General features: G+C 51.3%; 1 pseudogene; it reads right to left on the bottom strand.

Annotated features, from left to right (window-relative positions):
- Nucleotides 1-2,285: 2,285 nt before the first annotated feature.
- On the bottom strand, nt 2,286-18,911 carry LOC130307922 (fragile X messenger ribonucleoprotein 1 homolog; annotated as a pseudogene).
- Nucleotides 18,912-19,677: the final 766 nt, after the last annotated feature.

The following is a 19,677-nucleotide window of genomic DNA, read 5'->3' as shown; positions in this document are numbered from 1 at the left end:
TAATCCACGCAAAATCTTATAGTGCCGTCCTTCTTCTTGAGAAGCACCACTGGAGCTGCCCAAGGACTTTGACTACCCCGTACCACTCCTGAATCTATCATCTGTTTCAATAATGTCTTCACTTCCTGATACAACTTGGGCAGAATCTGTTGATATCTCTCCCGGATTGGGGCAGCGTCTCTGGTCGGTATCTCATGTGTGATAGCATCTGTGCACCCAAAGTAATCGCCATGGCAGGCAAACGCAGCCTGATTCTCCCACAGCATGGCTTCAACCGCCCACAAATGGTCCGGGCCGAGATTCTTTACATCTATCTCCATTTGGTCCACAATGGTTCTCCCATTCCATTCGGGGGTCGGCGCCTCTTCGGGTCTAGCAGTAACTGCCAGTGTCCACGCAGCATTGCCTATCGGAGCTAGAGTCACTTCTTCCCGACTCAGCACTTCTCCCCAATGTAAGTACACACGGGCCAGTTCCACTCCAGGTACCAAAGCAGCTTTCAGATGTCCCACATTCACAGCTTTGATGGGTACTTGTCCATTCTGAACCACTGCCAGTGTCCGGGCTACTAGGGCATCCTGACCTAGTTCTCCTAGACCCCCTGGTTCGATGATCACCTCCATACCTTCAAGGTTGCGGAAGGTTCCCACAGGCAGTGCCAGTATAGTCTCCTGACCAAGGGGAAGAGTGAGGGTAGCCTTCCCCGGCACTCAGATGGTTCCCACGGACTGGTGTACTGGGACACTCTTCTGTGTCCCACAGAACCGGATCAACCGTTGGAAAGCTTTTTGCGTGGGTTTGTGTGGGGTGGCTTGTTTCCAATAGCCTGGTCCCCGTTTAGTGAACATGATCTGGTCCAAATCTCGTAAAATATTCATGCCCATTATCACCGGTACATCCTCCTTGAACGTCTCGGGGACCAGCAGAATGCCTTTTCTTCCCACTTCCTGTCCACACAGCCGTACATTCATCCACACGACTCCCGTGACCGAGATTTGCTGATGGTTCGCTGCTGTAACTCGGACCAATGTCTCTCGTTCTGGCTTAGCCAGTGCTTGGAAGTAACGATTAAAGTATGACTCAGGCATGGTCGTCACCTGTGATCCGGTATCTACTAAGCAGTTGACTTCCTTCAAATTCAGCTTGTATGACGGGGCACCCTGCGACCAGGTGTTCAGAGCTGTGCTGGGTGTCTTGACTCTCCACCTCCCCCGCAGTGCGCCCCACTAGTGCGGGGGGCGGTAGTTTAACGCTGCCTCTGAGCGTCCAGATGGATCACTCTGACACTCTCTGGCGAAGTGTCCTTCTGCTCCGCACCGCCAGCACTGTGTCCCTGACCGGTAGTCTCCCCGCCTGCGTGCGGGAGGTGCCCTGGCTGGCCTTGTTGGAAGATATTGAGGTACTTGATTTGACGGTGAACTCGGGTAAGGATGCTGTGGTGTAGGAACCAGTGGGGCAATCTGATAGGGCGGTTGTTGGGCCAGATAGGCAGCCCCAGGGGAATAGCTCGACTCCATCCGCCTTTCCATCAGTGTAAATTTTTCGTGCATAGCACTCAGGGAGCCTTGCAGGTCTTGTACCACTTTAACTAGGACCTCTTCCTTCCCCACAACCCCAAAGGGTGTGGCGGTCTGGGTCCGTATCACTCCAGAGGTATAACTTTCTTCTTTACTGTGTGCCACAGCCTCCGCCAATATTTGCCTAAAGATCAGAGTAGGGTCCACCCTAACTCGCTCCCGCAGGACCTGTCTCAGGGGAGAGCGGAAGAGTCCCAGAATAAACTGTTCCAGCAATATCCGGTCTGCAGATCCCATGCCAGATACTCCGTCTGCCTCCTTTTTCTGTACCTCGGCCAATACTTCTTGAAGAGCCATCGCATATTGTGAGACCCCTTCATTATCTTGCTGAACCCGGTAGAAGAATTTTGCCCGGAGGTGGCCCGCACTAGCTGTTTCACCGTATATTTCTTCCAGAAGCGTGTGGCTTCTGATTGTAGAAACACATTCTTTCGGGCCTCACCCTCCAGGGCAGCCAAAGCAATTTCTACCTGTAGCTCTGGGCTGACATTGTAAATTCTTGCAGCGCTCTGTAATCTTGTCACCAAGTCTGACAGTGACATATTCTTGCCATCAAATTTTGGCAGCAAGTTAAACAGCATGCCCATAGGGAGGGCCCTTGCAGGGGTTCCACCATTGCCTGAGATACTCACATTAGCATCATGCACATTTCCTTCAGCCACCTCCATCTCTGTAACCGTACCCTGCTCGCAGCGCCACTTGTAGCGGTCAGAGGAGTAGGGACCGCAGTGCAGGATTCAAGTATGGTACAGCAGACAATGAGGCTGAAGCAAAAAACGGTTTTATTAACCAACTGAGTATAATGACCGGAGAATGATGTTAACAGAAATAACAGATTACATAGATTTACAGCAAAGTTAACTGCAACGTGATACATAAAATGGCGCTCCCGCCAACGCACACACAGAAATACAGGCTACTCTGCTATATAATCCTATCTGATTCCCGCTAACCGGGACATGTTGCTGCAACGTTCTGTCTAAGAGAACCTGCTCTATGCCCTATCACAGGTCAGCACCGGTGCACACTCACAGTTCTGTAGGTAACAGCTGCTTTGTCTCAGTCTCTGTGATGGTGGATGCAGTCAGGTCTCTGGGTCTCTCCCTTGCTGTCTACAGCTGCAGTCTCTTATGCACTGGTCCGGGTTTCTTTGCAGGTTGCTTATCTTGTTCTGTCACTTGGAGGTCACTGCAGTCTGGTCCCTTGCTCTGTAACTTGCTTGTTCTGGGATGTTCTCCTCTCTGGTTCTCAGCTGCAGTCTGTAGCATCACAGTTCAGCTCTGTCTCCTTTGGCAGTCCCTGGATTACTCCATCTATCTGCCCTTTCAAGGCCACTTTGTACAGTCTCTTTCCTCAGCTCTGCACAGCCATAGAGAGCCGAACACCACCCAGTCCCAGGAACTTCCTGCTCCTCCTCCTGTCTAGAAAGATCTCTTCTCTTAAAGCAACAACAACTGTTTCTTATTCTCACAACAACAGTGACATCTTGTGGATGAAAGATGCATGACATTCTGTGGGACTTTCTCAATAGAAGTACATTGTAAATGGAGTGTAGTCATTCAAGGGGCAGACCCACTACCTGTGTCCTGTTCCGCCCTCTCCCTGTGTACTGTGCCACCCTCTACCTGTGTACTGTTCCGCCCTCTACCTGTGTATTGGGCCACCCTCTACCTGTGTACTGTTCCGCCTTCTACTTCTGTACCCTTCCACCCTCTACCTGTGTGCTCTGCCGCCCTCTACATGTGTGCTCTGCTGCCCTCTACCTGTGTGCTCTGCCACGCTCTACCTGTGTACTGTTCCGCCCTCTACCTGTGTACTCTGCCGCCCTCTACCTAGGTACTGTTCCGCCATCTACCTGTGCACTATTCCACCCTCTACCGGTGTACTGCTCCGCCCTCTACCTCTGTACTCTGCCGTCCCCTACCTGTGAACTGTGCTGCCCTCTACCTGTGTACTTTTTCACCCTCTACCTGTGTACTCTGCCAACCTCTACCTGTGTACTCTGCCGCCCTCTACCTGTGTACTCTGCCGCCCTCTACCTGTGTACTGTGCCACCCTCTATCTGTGTGCTCTGCTGCCCTCTACCTGTGTACTGTTCCGCCCTCTACCTGTGTACTGTTCCGCCCTCTACTTGTGTACTGTTCTGCCCTCTACCTGTGTACTGTTCTGCCCTCTACCTGTGTGCTCTGCTGCCCTCTACCTGTGTGCTGTGCTGCCCCCTACCTGTGTACTCTGCCACCCTCTACCTGTGTACTGTTCTGCCCTCTACTTGTGTAGTCTGCCGCCCTCTACCTGTGCACTGTTCTGCCCTCTACCTGTGTACTGTGCCACCCTCTACCTGTGTACTGTGCCACCCTCTACCTGTGTACTGTGCCACCCTCTACCTGTGTACTGTGCCACCCTCTAACTTTGTATTCTGCCGCCCTCTACCTGTGTATTCTGCCGCCCTCTACCTGTGTTTTGTGCCACCCTCTACCTGTGTACGGTGCCACCCTCTACTTGTGTACTGTTCTGCCCTCTACCTGTGTACTGTTCTGCCCTCTACCTGTGTGCTCTGCCGCCCTCTACCTGTGTACTGTTCTGCCCTCTACCTGTGTGCTCTGCCGCCCTCTAGCTGTGTACTGTTCTGCCCTCTACCTGTGTGCTCTGCCGCCCTCTACCTGTGTGCTGTGCTGCCCCCTACCTGTGTACTCTGCCGCCCTCTACTTGTGTACTGTGCCACCCTCTACCTGTGTACTGTGCCACCCTCTAACTGTGTGGTCTGCCGCCCTCTACCTGTGTACTGTTCCGCCTTCTACCTGTGTACTGTTCCGCCCTCTACCTGTGTACTTTTCCGCCCTCTACCTGTGTACTGTTCCGCCCTCTACTTGTGTACTGTTCTGTCCTCTACCTGTGTACTGTGCCACCCTCTACCTGTGTGCTCTGCCGCCCTCTACCTATGTGCTGTGCTGCCCCCTACCTGTGTACTCTGCCGCCCTCTACCTGTGTACTGTTCTGCCCTCTACTTGTGTACTGTGCCACCCTTTACCTGTGTACTGTTCCGCACTCTACCTCTTTACTGTTCCGCACTCTACCTCTTTACTGTTCCACCCTCTAACTCTGTACTGTGCCACCCTCTACCTCTGCACTCTGCTGCCCTCTACCTGTGTACTCTGCCGCCCTGTACCTATGTACTGTTATGTCCTCTACCTGTGTACTGTTCTGCCCTCTACCTGTGTACTGTGCCGCCCGCTACCTGTGTACTGTGCTGCCCTCTACCTGTGTATTGTTCCGCACTCTACCTGTGTATTCTGTCGCCCTTTACCTGTGTATTGTTCCGCCCTCTACCTGTGTAATCTGCCGCCCTCTACCTGTGTACTGTGCCACCCTCTACCTGTGTACTGTGCCACCCTCTACCTGTGTACTGTTCCGCCCTCTACCTGTGTACTGTTCCGCCCTCTACCTGTGTACTGTCCACCCTCTAACTTTGTATTCTGCCGCCCTCTACCTTTGTACTCTTCCGCCCTCTACCTGTGTACTGTGCCGCCCTCTACCTGTGTGCTGTGCTGTCCCCTTCCTATTTGCTCTGCCGCCCTCTAACTATGTGGTCTGCCGCCCTCTACCTGTGTTCTGTTCCGCTCTCTCACTGTGTACTGTGCTGCCCTCTACCTGTGTGCTGTTCCACCCTCTACCTGTGTACTGTTCTGCCCTCTACCTGTGTACTGTTCCGCCCTCTACTTCTGTACCCTTCCACCCTTTATCTGTGTGCTCTGCCGCCCTCTACCTGTGTACTCTGCCTCCCTCTACCTGTACACTCTGCCGCCCTCTACCTGTGTACTGTCCCGCCCTCTACCTGTGTACCGTTCCACCCTTTATCTGTGTACTCTGCCGCCCTCTTACTGTGTACTGTGCTGCCATCTACCTGTTAACTGTTCCACCCTCTACCTGTACACTCTGCCGCCCTCTACCTGTGTGCTCTGCCGCCCTCTACCTGTACACTCTGCCGCCCTCTACCTGTGTACTCTGCCGCCCTCTAACTGTACACTCTGCTGCCCTCTACCTGTGTACTGTCCCACCCTCTACCTGTGTGCTCTGCCGCCCTCTACCTGTTTACTGTGCTGCCCTCTCACAGTGTACTGTTCCGCCCTCTCCCTGTGTACTCTGCCGCCCTCTACCTGTGTACTCTGCCGCCCTCTACCTGTGTACTGTTCCGCCCTCTAACTGTGTGCTCTGCCGCCCTCTACCTGTGTGCTCTGCCGCCCTCTCCCTGTGTACTCTGCCGCCCTCTCCCTGTGTACTGTTCTGCCCTCTACCTGTGTACTCTGCCGCCCTCTACCTGTGTACTATTCCGCCCTCTACCTGTATACTCTGCCACCCTCTACCTGTGTACTGTCCAGCCCTCTACCTGTGTACTGTCCACCCTCTACCTGTGTACTGTCCACTCTCTACCTGTGTATTCTGCCGCCCTCTACCTCTGTCCTGTTCCGCCCTCTCCCTGTGTACTGTGCCGCCCTCTATCTGTGTACTGCTCCGCCCTCTACCTGTGTACTCTGCCACCCTCTTACTGTGTACTGTTCTGCCCTCTACCTGTGTACTGTTCCACCCTCTACTTCTGTACCCTTCCACCCTTTATCTGTGTGCTCTGCCGCCCTCTACGCCTCTACCTGTGTACTCTGCCGCCCTCTTACTGTGTACTGTGCTGCCCTCTACCTGTGTATTCTACCGCCCTCTACCTGTGTACTGTTCCGCCCTCTACCTGTGTACTGTCCACCCTCTACCTGTGTACTGTCCACCCTCTACCTGTGTACTGTTCCGCCCTCTACCTGTGTATTCTACCGCCCTCTGTGTCCTGTTCCACCCTCTACCTGTGTACTGTCCACCCTCTCCCTGTGTACTGTGCCGCCCTCTTCCTGTGTACTGTGCCGCCCTCTACCAGTGTACTGTTCCACCCTCTACCTGTTTGCTCTGCCGCCCTCTACCTGTGGGGTCTGCCACCCTCTACCTGTGTAATGTTCCGCCCTCTACCTGTGTACTCTGCCGCCCTCTACCTCTGTACTGTTCCGCCCTCTACTTGTGTGCTCTGCATCCCTCTACCTGTGTATGTTTCTGCTCTCTACCTGTGTACTCTGCTGCTCTCTACCTGTCTACACTGCCCTTCTCTACCTGTGTACTCTGCCACCCTCTACCTGTGTATTGGGCCACCCTCTACCTGTGTACTCTGCTGCCCTCTACCTGTGTACTCTGCCGCCTTCTACCTGTGTGCTCTGCTTCCCTCTACCTGTGTGCTCTGCCGCCCTCTACCTGTGTACTGTTCCGCCATCTACCTGTGTACTATTCCGTCCTCTACCTGTGTACTGCTCCGCCCTCTACCTCTGTACTCTGCCACCCCCTACCTGTGTACTCTGCTGCCCTCTACCTGTGTACTTTTTCACCCTCTACCTGTGTACTCTGCTGCCCTCTACCTGTGTACTGTTCCACCCTCTACTTCTGTACCCTTCCACCCTTTATCTGTTTGCTCTGCCGCCCTCTACCTGTGTACTCTGCCAACCTCTTATTGTGTACTGTGCTGCCCTCTACCTGTGTACTGTTCCGCCCTTTACCTGTACACTCTGCCGCCCTCTACCTGTGTACTGTTCCGCCCTCTACCTGTGTACTGTGCCACCCTCTACCTGTGTGCTGTGCTGTCCCCTACCTATTTGCTCTGCCGCTCTCGAACTATGTGGTCTTCCGCCCTCTACCTGTGTCCTGTTCCGCTCTCTCCCTGTGTGGTCTGCCGCCCTCTACCTGTGTCCTGTTCCGCTCTCTCCCTGTGTACTGTGCCGCCCTCTACCTGTGTCCTGTTCCGCTCTCTCCCTGTGTACTGTGCCGCCCTCTACCTGTGTACTGTTCCGCTCTCTCCCTGTGTACTTTGCTGCCCTCTACCTGTGTACTGTTCCGCTCTCTCCCTGTGTACTGTGCCGCCCTCTACCTGTGTACTGTTCCGCTCTCTCCCTGTGTACTGTGCCGCCCTCTACCTGTGTACTGTTCTGCTCTCTCCCTGTGTACTGTGCTGCCCTCTACCTGTGTCCTGTTCCGCTCTCTCCCTATGTGGTCTGCCGCCCTCTACCTGTGTACTGTTCCGCTCTCTCCCTATGTGGTCTGCCGCCCTCTACCTGTGTACTGTTCCGCTCTCTCCCTATGTGGTCTGCCACCCTCTACCTGTGTCCTGTTCCGCTCTCTCCCTATGTGGTCTGCCGCCCTCTACCTGTGTACTGTTCCGCTCTCTCCCTGTGTACTGTGCCGCCCTCTACCTGTGTCCTATTCCACTCTCTACCTGTGTACTCTGCCACCCTTTTACTGCATTACCCAAGGTCCCATCAGACCATTATTGTGCATATACAACCTCATTGCATCTATAGCCGGTCTAGACCATTCTATAAACCTCCTGTACCGTGAAGGGCTCTATGGGCAACCATTTTTTAACAAAGAAAAAATAGAGCTACAAACTCCAAATATTATAAAATTACAAATCTTTATTAACCCCTTCAGGACGGAGCCCATTTTGGCCTTAAGGACCGGAGCGTTTTTTGCACATCTGACCACTGTCACTTTAAACATTAATAACTCTTGGATGCTTTTAGTTATCATTCTGATTCCGAGATTGTTTTTTCGTGACATATTCTACTTTAACATAGTGGTAAATTTTTGTCGATATTTGCATCCTTTCTTGGTGAAAAATCCGTAAATTTGATGAAAAATTTTAAAATGTTGCATTTTTCTAACTTTGAAGCTCTCTGCTTGTAAGGAAAATGGATATTACGAATACATTTTTTTTGGTTCACATATACAATATGTCTACTTTATGTTTGCATCATAAAATTGATGAGTTTTTACTTTTGGAAGACACCAGAGGGCTTCAACGGTCAGCAGCAATTTTCCGATTTTTCACAAAATTTTCAAACTCAGTATTTTTCAGGGACCAGTTCAGTTTTGAAGTGGATTTGAAGGGTCTTCATATTAGAAATACCCCATAAATGACCCCATTATAAAAACTACACCCCCAAAGTATTAAAAATGACATTCAGTCAGCATTTTAACCCTTTAGGTGTTTCACACGAATAGCAGCAAAGTGAAGGAGAAAATTCACAATCTTCATTTTTTACACTTACATGTTCTTGTAGACCCAATTTTTGAATTTTTACAAGGGGTAAAAGGACAAAATTTTTACTTGTATTTGTAGCCCAATTTCTCTCGAGTAAGCACATACCTCATATGTCTATGTAAAGTGTTCGGCGGGCGCAGTAGAGGGCTCAGAAGGGAAGGAGCGACAAGGGGATTTTGGAGAGTACGTTTTTATGAAATGGTTTTTGGGGGGCATGTTACCTTTAGGAAGCCCTTATGGTGCCAGAACAGCAAAAAAAAAAAACACTTGCATACCATTTTGGAAACTAGACCCCTCGGGGAATGTAACATGGGATAAAGTGAACCTTAATACCCCACAGGTGTTTCACGACTTTTGCAAATGTAAAAAAAAATAAAAATTTTTTACCTAAAATGCTTGTTTTCCCAAAAATTTGTAATTTTTTAAAAGGGTAATAGCAGAAAATACCCCTAAAAATTTTAAGCCCAATTTCTCCCGATTCAGAAAACACCCCATATGGGGGTGAAAAGTGCTCTGCTGGCGCACTACAGGTCTCGGAAGAGAAGGAGTCACATTTGGCTTTTTGAAAGCAAATTTTGCTCTGGGGGCATGCCGCATTTGGGAAGCCCCTATGGTGCCAGGACAGCAAAAAAAAAACCACATAGCATACCATTTTGGAAACTAGACCCCTCGGGGAACGTAACAAGGGGTTAAGTGAACCTTTATACCCCACAGGTGTTTCACGACTTTTGCATATGTAAAAAAAAAATTTTTTTTTGTACCTAAAATGCTTGTTTTCCCAAAAATTTTACATTTTTAAAAAAAAGTAAAAGCAGAAAATACCCCCCAAAATTTGTAACACAATTTCTCCCGAGTACGGCGATACCCCATATGTGGCCCTAAACTGTTGCCTTGAAATACGACAGGGCTCCAAAGTGAGAGCGCCATGCGCATTTGAGGCCTAAATTAGGGACTTGCATAGGGGTGGACATAGGGGTGTTCTACGCCAGTGATTCCCAAACAGGGTGCCTTCAGCTGTTGCAAAACTCCCAGCATGCCTGGACAGTCAACGGCTGTCCGACAATACTGGGAGTTGTTTTGCAACAGCTGGAGGCTCCGTTCTGGAAACAGTGGCGTACCAGACATTTTTCCTTTTTATTGGGGAGGGGAGGGGGGCTGTATAGGGGTATGTGTATATGTAGTGTTTTTTACTTTTTATTTTATTTTTTGTGTTAGTGTAGTGTAGTGTTTTTAGGGTACAGTCACACGGGCGGGGGTTCACAGTAGTTTCTCGTTGGCAGTTTGAGCTGCAGCAGAAAGTTTGCGGCAGCTCAAACTTGCAGCCAGATACTTACTGTAATCCTCCGCCCATGTGAGTGTACCCTGTACGTTCACATTGGGGGGGACATCCAGCTGTTGCATAACTACAACTCCCAGCATGCCTGTTGGCTGTCGGTGACTGCTGAGAGTTGTAGTTTTGCAACAACTGTAGGCACACTGGTTATGTATCACTGAGTTTGTGACCTAACTCAGTGTTTCACAACCAGTGTGCCTCCAGCTGTTGCAAAACTACAACTCCCAGCATGTACGGTGCATGGTGTACGGTGACTGCTGAGAGTTGTAGTTTGCAACAGCTGGAGGCACACCGGTCGTGAAACACTGAGTTAGGTAAAAAAAAAACTCTGTTTCACAACCAGTGTGCCTTCAGCTGTTGCAAAACTACAACTCTCAGCAGTCACCGACAGCCAACGGGCATGCTGGGAGTTGTAGTTATGCAACCAGCAGATGCACCACTACAACTCCCAGCATGCACTTTAGCTGTTTGTGCAAGCTGGGAGTTGTAGTTATACAACAGCTGAAGGTACACTTTTCCATAGAAAGAATGTGCCTCCAGCTGTTGCAAAACCATAAGTCCCAGCATGCCCATAAGGGAATGCTGGGAGTTGTGGTGGTCTGCCTCCTGCTGTTGCATAACTACAGCTCCCAGCATGCCCTTTTTGCATGCTGGGAGCTGTTGCTAAGCAACAGCAGGAGGCTGTCACTCACCTCCAACGATCCAGACGCATGAGGTCAGTCCCGCCGCCGCCGCTGCTCCTGGGGCCCCGATCCCAACATTAACGCCGGGGATCGGGGTCCCCAGCACCCGGGGTGCACGTCCCGCACCCGCTCACGTCCTCCGGAAGAGGGGCGGAGCGGGTGCGGGAGTGACACCCGCAGCAGGCGCCCTGATTGGTCGGCCGGTAATCCGGCCGACGAATCAGGGCGATCGTGAGGTGGCACCAGTGCCACCTCACCCCTGCAGACTCTGGCTGTTCGGGCCGTCAGAGACGGCCCCGAACAGCCAGTAATTCCGGGTCATCGGGTCACTGGAGATCGCTGGACTGAATTGTCCAGCGATCTGCGGCGATCGCCAACATGGGGGGGCATAATGACCCCCCTGGGCGATATGCCGGGATGCCTGCTGAACGATTTAAGCAGGCATCCGGCTCCGGTCCCCAACCGGCTAGCGGTGGGGGCCGGAATTCCCACAGTCCTTAAGGACTCGGGATGCAGGGCGTATCCATACGCCCTATGTCCTGAAGAGGTTAAACATTATTCAATAAAAAATATATGAGGTACATCAGGCAAAAGTACACCAATGTATAAATCAGCAGGAAACAACACTGAATGATGGGTGGTACATATCAAACAAGTACCCTAAATGGTATACAACATGTGTCCTTCAGAATAAAACCTATAATTGCACACTACCTATGGACCATTTATATTGGGGATCATATAGTCAAATGCAGTAACCTGTCTCACTATATTTCCCCCCATGCCCAAAGGTAATAACCTTCCTACATTGTAGCATCTAGATCACATGATATGAAGTCTTATGTACACTCACCCATTATGTGTGTGTTACGCCGAGCGCTCCGGGTCCCCGCTCCTCCCCGGAGCGCTCGCCACATCCTCGCTACTGCAGCGCCCCGGTCAGATCCACTGACCGGGTGCGCTGCGATACCGCCTCCAGCCGGGATGCGATTCGCGATGCGGGTGGCGCCCGCTCGCGATGCGCACCCCGGCTCCCGTACCTGACTCGCTCTCCGTCGGTCCTGTCCCGGCGCGCGCGGCCCCGCTCCCTAGGGCGCGCGCGCGCCGGGTCTCTGCGATTTAAAGGGCCACTGCGCCACTGATTGGCGCAGTTGTTCTAATTAGTGTGTTCACCTGTGCACTCCCTATGTATACCTCACTTCCCCTGCACTCCCTCGCCGGATCTTGTTGCCATCGTGCCAGTGAAAGCGTTTCCCAGTGTGTTCCTAGCCTGTGTTCCAGACCTCCTGCCGTTGCCCCTGACTAGGATCCTTGCTGCCTGCCCCGACCTTCTGCTACGTCCGACCTTGCTCTTGTCTACTCCCTTGTACCGCGCCTATCTTCAGCAGTCAGAGAGGTTGAGCCGTTGCTAGTGGATACGACCTGGTTGCTACCGCCGCTGCAAGACCATCCCGCTTTGCGGCGGGCTCTGGTGAAAACCAGTAGCAGCTTAGAACCGGTCCACTAGCACGGTCCACGCCAATCCCTCTCTGGCACAGAGGATCCACCTCCTGCCAGCCGAATCGTGACAGTAGATCCGGCCATGGATCCCGCTGAAGTTCCACTGCCAGTTGTCGCCGACCTCACCACTGTGGTCGCCCAGCAGTCGCAACAGATAGCGCAACAAGGCCACCAGCTGTCTCAACTGACCGTGATGCTACAGCAGCTACTACCTCAGCTTCAGCAATCATCTCCTCCGCCAGCTCCTGCACCTCCTCCGCAGCGAGTGGCCGCTTCCGGCCTACGACTTTCCTTGCCGGATAAATTTGATGGGGACTCTAACTTTTGCCGTGGCTTTCTTTCACAATGTTCCCTGCACTTGGAGATGATGTCGGACCAGTTTCCTACTGAAAGGTCTAAGGTGGCTTTCGTAGTCAGCCTTCTGTCTGGGAAAGCTCTGTCATGGGCCACACCGCTCTGGGACCGCAATGACCCCGTCACTGCCTCTGTACACTCCTTCTTCTCGGAAATTCGAAGTGTCTTTGAGGAACCTGCCCGAGCCTCTTCTGCTGAGACTGCCCTGCTGAACCTGGTCCAGGGTAATTCTTCCGTTGGCGAGTACGCCATCCAATTCCGTACTGTTGCTTCCGAATTATCCTGGAATAATGAGGCCCTCTGCGCGACCTTTAAAAAAGGCCTATCCAGCAACATTAAAGATGTTCTGGCCGCACGAGAAATTCCTGCTAACCTGCATGAACTCATTCATCTTGCCACTCGCATTGACATGCGTTTTTCCGAAAGGCGTCAGGAGCTCCGCCAGGATATGGACTTTGTTCGCACGAGGCGTTTTTTCTCCCCGGCTCCTCTCTCCTCTGGTCCTCTGCAATCCGTTCCTGTGCCTCCCGCCGTGGAGGCTATGCAAGTTGACCGGTCTCGCTTGACACCTCAAGAGAGGACACGACGCCGCATGGAGAATCTTTGCCTGTACTGTGCCGGTACCGAACACTTCCTGAAGGATTGTCCTATCCGTCCTCCCCGCCTGGAAAGACGTACGCTGACTCCGCACAAAGGTGAGACAGTTCTTGATGTCAACTCTGCTTCTCCACGCCTTACTGTGCCTGTGCGGATATCTGCCTCTACCTTCTCCTTCTCTACTAAGGCCTTCTTGGATTCCGGATCTGCAGGAAATTTTATTTTGGCCTCTCTCATCAACAGGTTCAACATCCCAGTGACCAGTCTCGCCAGACCCCTCTACATCAATTGTGTTAACAATGAAAGATTGGACTGTGCCGTGCGTTACCGCACGGAACCCCTCCTAATGTGCATCGGACCTCATCACGAAAAAATTGAGTTTTTGGTCCTCTCCAATTGCACTTCCGAAATTCTCCTTGGACTACCGTGGCTTCAACGCCATTCCCCAACCCTTGATTGGTCCACAGGAGAGATCAAGAGCTGGGGTACTTCTTGTTTCAAGGACTGTCTTAAACCGGTTCCCAGTACTCCCTGCCGTGACCCTGTGGTTCCCCCTGTAACCGGTCTCCCTAAGGCTTATATGGACTATGCTGACGTATTTTGCAAAAAGCAAGCTGAGACTTTACCCCCTCACAGGCCTTTTGACTGTCCTATTGACCTCCTCCCGGGCACTACTCCACCCCGGGGCAGAATTTATCCTCTGTCCGCCCTATAGACTCTTGCTATGTCTGAATACATCCAGGAAAATTTAAAAAAGGGGTTTATCCGCAAATCCTCCTCTCCTGCCGGAGCTGGATTTTTCTTTGTGTCCAAAAAAGATGGCTCCCTACGTCCTTGCATTGATTACCGCGGACTTAATAAAATCACGGTAAAGAACCGCTACCCCCTACCTCTTATCTCTGAACTCTTTGATCGCCTTCAAGGTGCCCACATCTTTACCAAACTGGACTTAAGAGGTGCATATAATCTCATCCGCATCAGGGAGGGGGACGAATGGAAAACTGCATTTAACACCAGAGATGGACACTTTGAGTATCTGGTCATGCCCTTTGGCCTGTGCAACGCCCCTGCCGTCTTCCAAGACTTTGTTAATGAAATTTTTCGTGATCTCTTATATTCCTGTGTTGTTGTGTATCTGGACGATATTCTGATTTTTTCTGCCAACTTAGAAGAACATCGCCAGCATGTCCGCATGGTTCTTCAGAGACTTCGAGACAATCAACTTTATGCCAAAATGGAGAAATGTCTGTTTGAATGTCAATCTCTTCCTTTCCTAGGATACTTGGTCTCTGGCCAGGGACTACAAATGGACCCAGATAAACTCTCTGCCGTCTTAGATTGGCCACGCCCCTCCGGACTCCGTGCTATCCAACGTTTTTTGGGGTTCGCCAATTATTACAGACAATTTATTCCTCATTTTTCCACTATTGTGGCTCCTATCGTGGCTTTAACCAAGAAGAATGCCAATCCTAAGTCCTGGTCTCCTCAAGCGGAAGACGCATTTAAACGGCTCAAGTCTGCCTTTTCTTCTGCTCCCGTGCTCTCCAGACCTGACCCATCTAAACCCTTCCTATTGGAGGTTGATGCCTCCTCAGTGGGAGCTGGAGCGGTCCTTCTACAAAAAAATTCTTCCGGGCATGCTGTTACTTGTGGTTTTTTTTCTAGGACCTTCTCTCCGGCGGAGAGGAACTACTCCATCGGGGATCAAGAACTACTGGCCATTAAATTGGCACTTGAGGAATGGAGGCATCTGCTGGAGGGATCAAAATTTCCAGTTATCATTTACACCGACCACAAGAATCTCTCCTATCTCCAGTCTGCCCAACGGCTGAATCCTCGCCAGGCCAGGTGGTCTTTGTTCTTTGCCCGTTTTAACTTTGAAATTCATTTTCGCCCTGCCGACAAGAACATTAGGGCCGATGCTCTCTCTCGTTCCTCGGATGCTTCGGAAGTAGAGGTCTCTCCGCAACACATCATTCCTCCTGACTGTCTGATCTCCACTTCTCCAGCCTCCATCAGGCAAACTCCTCCAGGGAAGACCTTTGTTTCTCCACGCCAACGTCTCGGGATTCTCAAATGGGGTCACTCCTCCCACCTCGCTGGCCATGCGGGCATCAAAAAGTCTTTGCAACTCATCTCTCGCTTCTATTGGTGGCCGACTCTGGAGACGGATGTTGTTGATTTTGTGCGGGCCTGTACTGTCTGTGCCCGGGATAAGACTCCTCGCCAGAAGCCTGCTGGTCTCCATCATCCTCTGCCTGTCCCCGAACAGCCTTGGTCTCTGATTGGTATGGACTTTATTACAGACTTACCCCCATCCCGTGGCAACACTGTTGTTTGGGTGGTCGTTGATCGATTTTCCAAGATGGCACATTTTATTCCTCTTCCTGGTCTTCCTTCAGCGCCTCAGTTGGCAAAACAATTTTTTGTACACATTTTTCGTCTTCACGGTTTGCCCACGCAGATCGCCTCGGATAGAGGCGTCCAATTCGTGTCAAAATTCTGGAGGGCTCTCTGTAAACAACTCAAGATTAAATTAAACTTCTCTTCTGCTTATCATCCTCAATCCAATGGGCAAGTAGAAAGAATTAACCAGGTCCTGGGTGACTATTTACGGCATTTTGTTTCCTCCCGCCAGGATGACTGGGCAGATCTTCTACCATGGGCCGAATTCTCGTACAACTTCAGAGTCTCTGAATCTTCTTCTAAATCCCCATTTTTCGTGGTGTACGGCCGTCACCCTCTTCCCCCCCTCCCTACTCCCTTGCCCTCTGGTTTGCCCGCTGTGGATGAAGTGACTCGTGATCTTTCCACCATATGGAAAGAGACCCAAAATTCTCTTTTACAGGCTTCATCTCGCATGAAAAAGTTTGCCGATAAGAAAAGAAGAGCTCCCCCCATTTTTTCTCCCGGAGACAAGGTATGGCTCTCCGCTAAATATGTCCGCTTCCGTGTCCCCAGCTACAAACTGGGACCACGCTATCTTGGTCCTTTCACAATCTTGTGCCAAATTAATCCTGTCTCTTACAAACTTCTTCTTCCTCCTTCTCTTCGTATTCCTAATGCCTTTCATGTCTCTCTTCTTAAACCACTCATCATCAACCGTTTCTCTCCCAAACTTGTTTCTCCCACTCCTGTTTCCGGTTCCTCTGACATCTTCTCCGTAAAGGAGATACTGGCCTCCAAGACGGTCAGAGGGAAAAAAAATGTTTTGGTCGATTGGGAGGGCTGTGGTCCTGAAGAGAGATCCTGGGAACCTGAGGACAACATCCTAGACAAAAGTCTGGTCCTCAGGTTCTCAGGCTCCAAGAAGAGGGGGAGACCCAAGGGGGGGGGGGTACTGTTACGCCGAGCGCTCCGGGTCCCCGCTCCTCCCCGGAGCGCTCGCCACATCCTCGCTACTGCAGCGCCCCGGTCAGATCCACTGACCGGGTACGCTGCGATACCGCCTCCAGCCGGGATGCGATTCGCGATGCGGGTGGCGCCCGCTCGCGATGCGCACCCCGGCTCCCGTACCTGACTCGCTCTCCGTCGGTCCTGTCCCGGCGCGCGCGGCCCCGCTCCCTAGGGCGCGCACGCGCCGGGTCTCTGCGATTTAAAGGGCCACTGCGCCACTGATTGGCGCAGTTGTTCTAATTAGTGTGTTCACCTGTGCACTCCCTATGTATACCTCACTTCCCCTGCACTCCCTCGCCGGATCTTGTAGCCATCGTGCCAGTGAAAGCGTTTCCCAGTGTGTTCCTAGCCTGTGTTCCAGACCTCCTGCCGTTGCCCCTGACTACGATCCTTGCTGCCTGCCCCGACCTTCTGCTACGTCCGACCTTGCTCTTGTCTACTCCCTTGTACCGCGCCTATCTTCAGCAGTCAGAGAGGTTGAGCCATTGCTAGTGGATACGACCTGGTTGCTACCGCCGCTGCAAGACCATCCCGCTTTGCGGCGGGCTCTGGTGAAAACCAGTAGCAGCTTAGAACCGGTCCACTAGCACGGTCCACGCCAATCCCTCTCTGGCACAGAGGATCCACCTCCTGCCAGCCGAATCGTGACAGTGTGTCACAGCGCGTCCCAAACCCCTACAGCTGCTGTTTCGCTCCTTCTTCAGGGGGCCTGCTCTCTCTTGTTTTCTATCTCCTGTAAAGGGTTTCACTCTGGGATCGTCCTTTGCCGTAGCCAAAGGACACGTTTTTCCACAATAAACCGTCAAACAATGAGTCCTTTCTGCAATTCTGGCTCCTCGCCAGGTTTATTAAACGGGATGCAGGATAAACAAAATATAAAAATAACTCCTAGGCCGTCTAGCCACTCACTACACATGTAGCATGCCCTGACTAATAACTGATGGGCTTTTCCCTGTCAGTTTAAACACAATAAGTCCTGCAGCCTTATAAGACACAGTTCACATTTGAACATAAAGTCCCATTCGTACAGCCACCTGCTATATGTTACAGGTTCCGCGTCTCTCACTCCGGGAGTCCACGCTTGTGTCCTCAGCAGCCCTTGCTGTGCCCACCTGGCACTGGACACGGTGTCTCCCCCCTCTAACAGTCACTTCTGTCTAGGGGAGAGCCCAGATTATTCTGTTTCTCTTGCTTTTAAGGACCCTTCCCCTTTCTGCTGCCTCATTGATTAGTCCACAGGTGGAGATTTCTGCAGGATCAGTGTGGGAAATGCACCCTTTCCTTGCCACACTGTCACATATCCCCCCCCTCTGCTCAGACCACCGGGGATGAGCACTTGTCTTCAAAAGATAGTGCACACACGACCATGCACCTGTCCTTCTCTTTGGTCTAGTTAGCTGAAGTTGGTCCACTTTCTTCAACATTTTGAGGTGGTAGTCCAGTAGAATGGTTGCTTTAGTAACACTGTCCTTTGTGCCCAGGAATACAAAGGGGACCATTCCCTCGTCTTGGGAGCTCTTATTATTACTCTCAACTCTCACTCTGACAACCGCTGACTGGTCGACAACCTTCTGAATGTGCCTTCCTTTCTTCCCAATGACTTTTCCCACCAAGTTTCGGGGAACCCACATTACCACCTCAGCCAACTCCAGTAACTTCTTGCCTTCTTCACAGCATCTTGGTTCTCACCATACACATGACACGTACATGTATCTTTATCAAGAATAACATCAGTCACCCCAGGGATTCTCCTTGCTTGTTGTATATTTGTGCCACGAGTGCCGATTACTGAGCGCATCAAGTCTTTTCGTACATCAAACTGCACATGGAATCTAGACACTGACAGACATAAGCTTTCCAGATTCTTTCTGGCTTCTTTGATTCTCGATATCACAGACAATTTTGTCCGAAGACTTCGGAAATGGATGTTACCCAACATGTTCACCCTCTTAATGGTAACTTCATTGTCAGACAAGATGACCAGCTGGGCATTCTCTGAGTCATAAGACACCGAAAAGGCTTCCACTGCCTTTGAAAAGTCTTTATGAGCCGATTCCTTTACGCACATCTGCTGTAAGTCTTCAGGAACTTTCAGCTTCACTTTATAGAAACTGTTCTTCACAACTGGTGTTCCAAAGACTTCCTTGGAGCCTCCTACCTTCTTCATGTTGCTCAAGGCAACGCCCTGGACACTGGCTGCAAACAAGGTAGTCCTTTCAGGCCTCTGCCTTTTCTCACCAAAGGCTGGACTGTAGTGTGAGCTTCTCTGGCCCCGACCATCCAAGTCTGTACCGCCTTTATTTTTCTGATCACGGACTCTGCATCCAGACTCCGGAGCTTCTTGTGAGACTTGCTTCAGCTGCTTTGTTTCTTGAGGCCTTCGCTCAGACACTTTTAGAGGAGGCATCTCCATCTCCAGCAGCTTCTTCTGCAGACTCTCGGTTTTCATTCTGTGTTCTTCATACAACTGTTCTCTTTGTGCAGTTCTGCTGCAGCCTGGTCACTGCCTTCTTTTAGGACCTTCAGGTCCCCTTCCAGCTTTAAGTTTTTCTGCTGCTCACTCTTGAGTTTAGAGGAGTTCACCTTCTCTCTTTCTAGCAATTCTGTCAAGTTATTGACAGTATCTTCCAGGGACAGCAGTTGTTGTCTCATCTGCTCATTGTCTTTATTCTGTAGCTCCATCTCGGACACTTTCTGCTGATAGACTTTTAGCTGAGCCTCTTGTTTGGAGATCTGCCTTCCCAGCGAATCCAAGGTAGCTGCATGAGACTTAATGTCGATTTCATTCTGCGCCTCCAGGCTCTGCACCTTATGAGCCATTACCACTTTCTCCTTCTCGAGCTCTTCCATGGCTACCAACCTAGCCTGGTGATCACTTTGTAGAGCCCGATATGCCTCAGACAGAACATTCACTTCTTCCTCCTTGAGTGACAACTGCTGGACCAGACTCTCCAATTCGCTCTCCTTGCTGGTCACATGACCCTGGGAGCGGAACAGCTCATCCTGCAGAGCCACAAGCTCACTTTGGTGGATCTCCATATCTTTCTGCATCTGAAGCTTCGCTTCTTTCTTCAAGTCTACAAGCGATTTTTCTTTGTCCTCCATCAGGTAATACAC

This window comes from Hyla sarda, unplaced genomic scaffold (assembly GCF_029499605.1).
Source record: "Hyla sarda isolate aHylSar1 unplaced genomic scaffold, aHylSar1.hap1 scaffold_1447, whole genome shotgun sequence".
Lineage (NCBI taxonomy): Eukaryota > Metazoa > Chordata > Amphibia > Anura > Hylidae > Hyla > Hyla sarda.
Note: the sequence above shows the minus strand (reverse complement) of the source record. Positions and strands in the feature narration are given on the sequence as shown.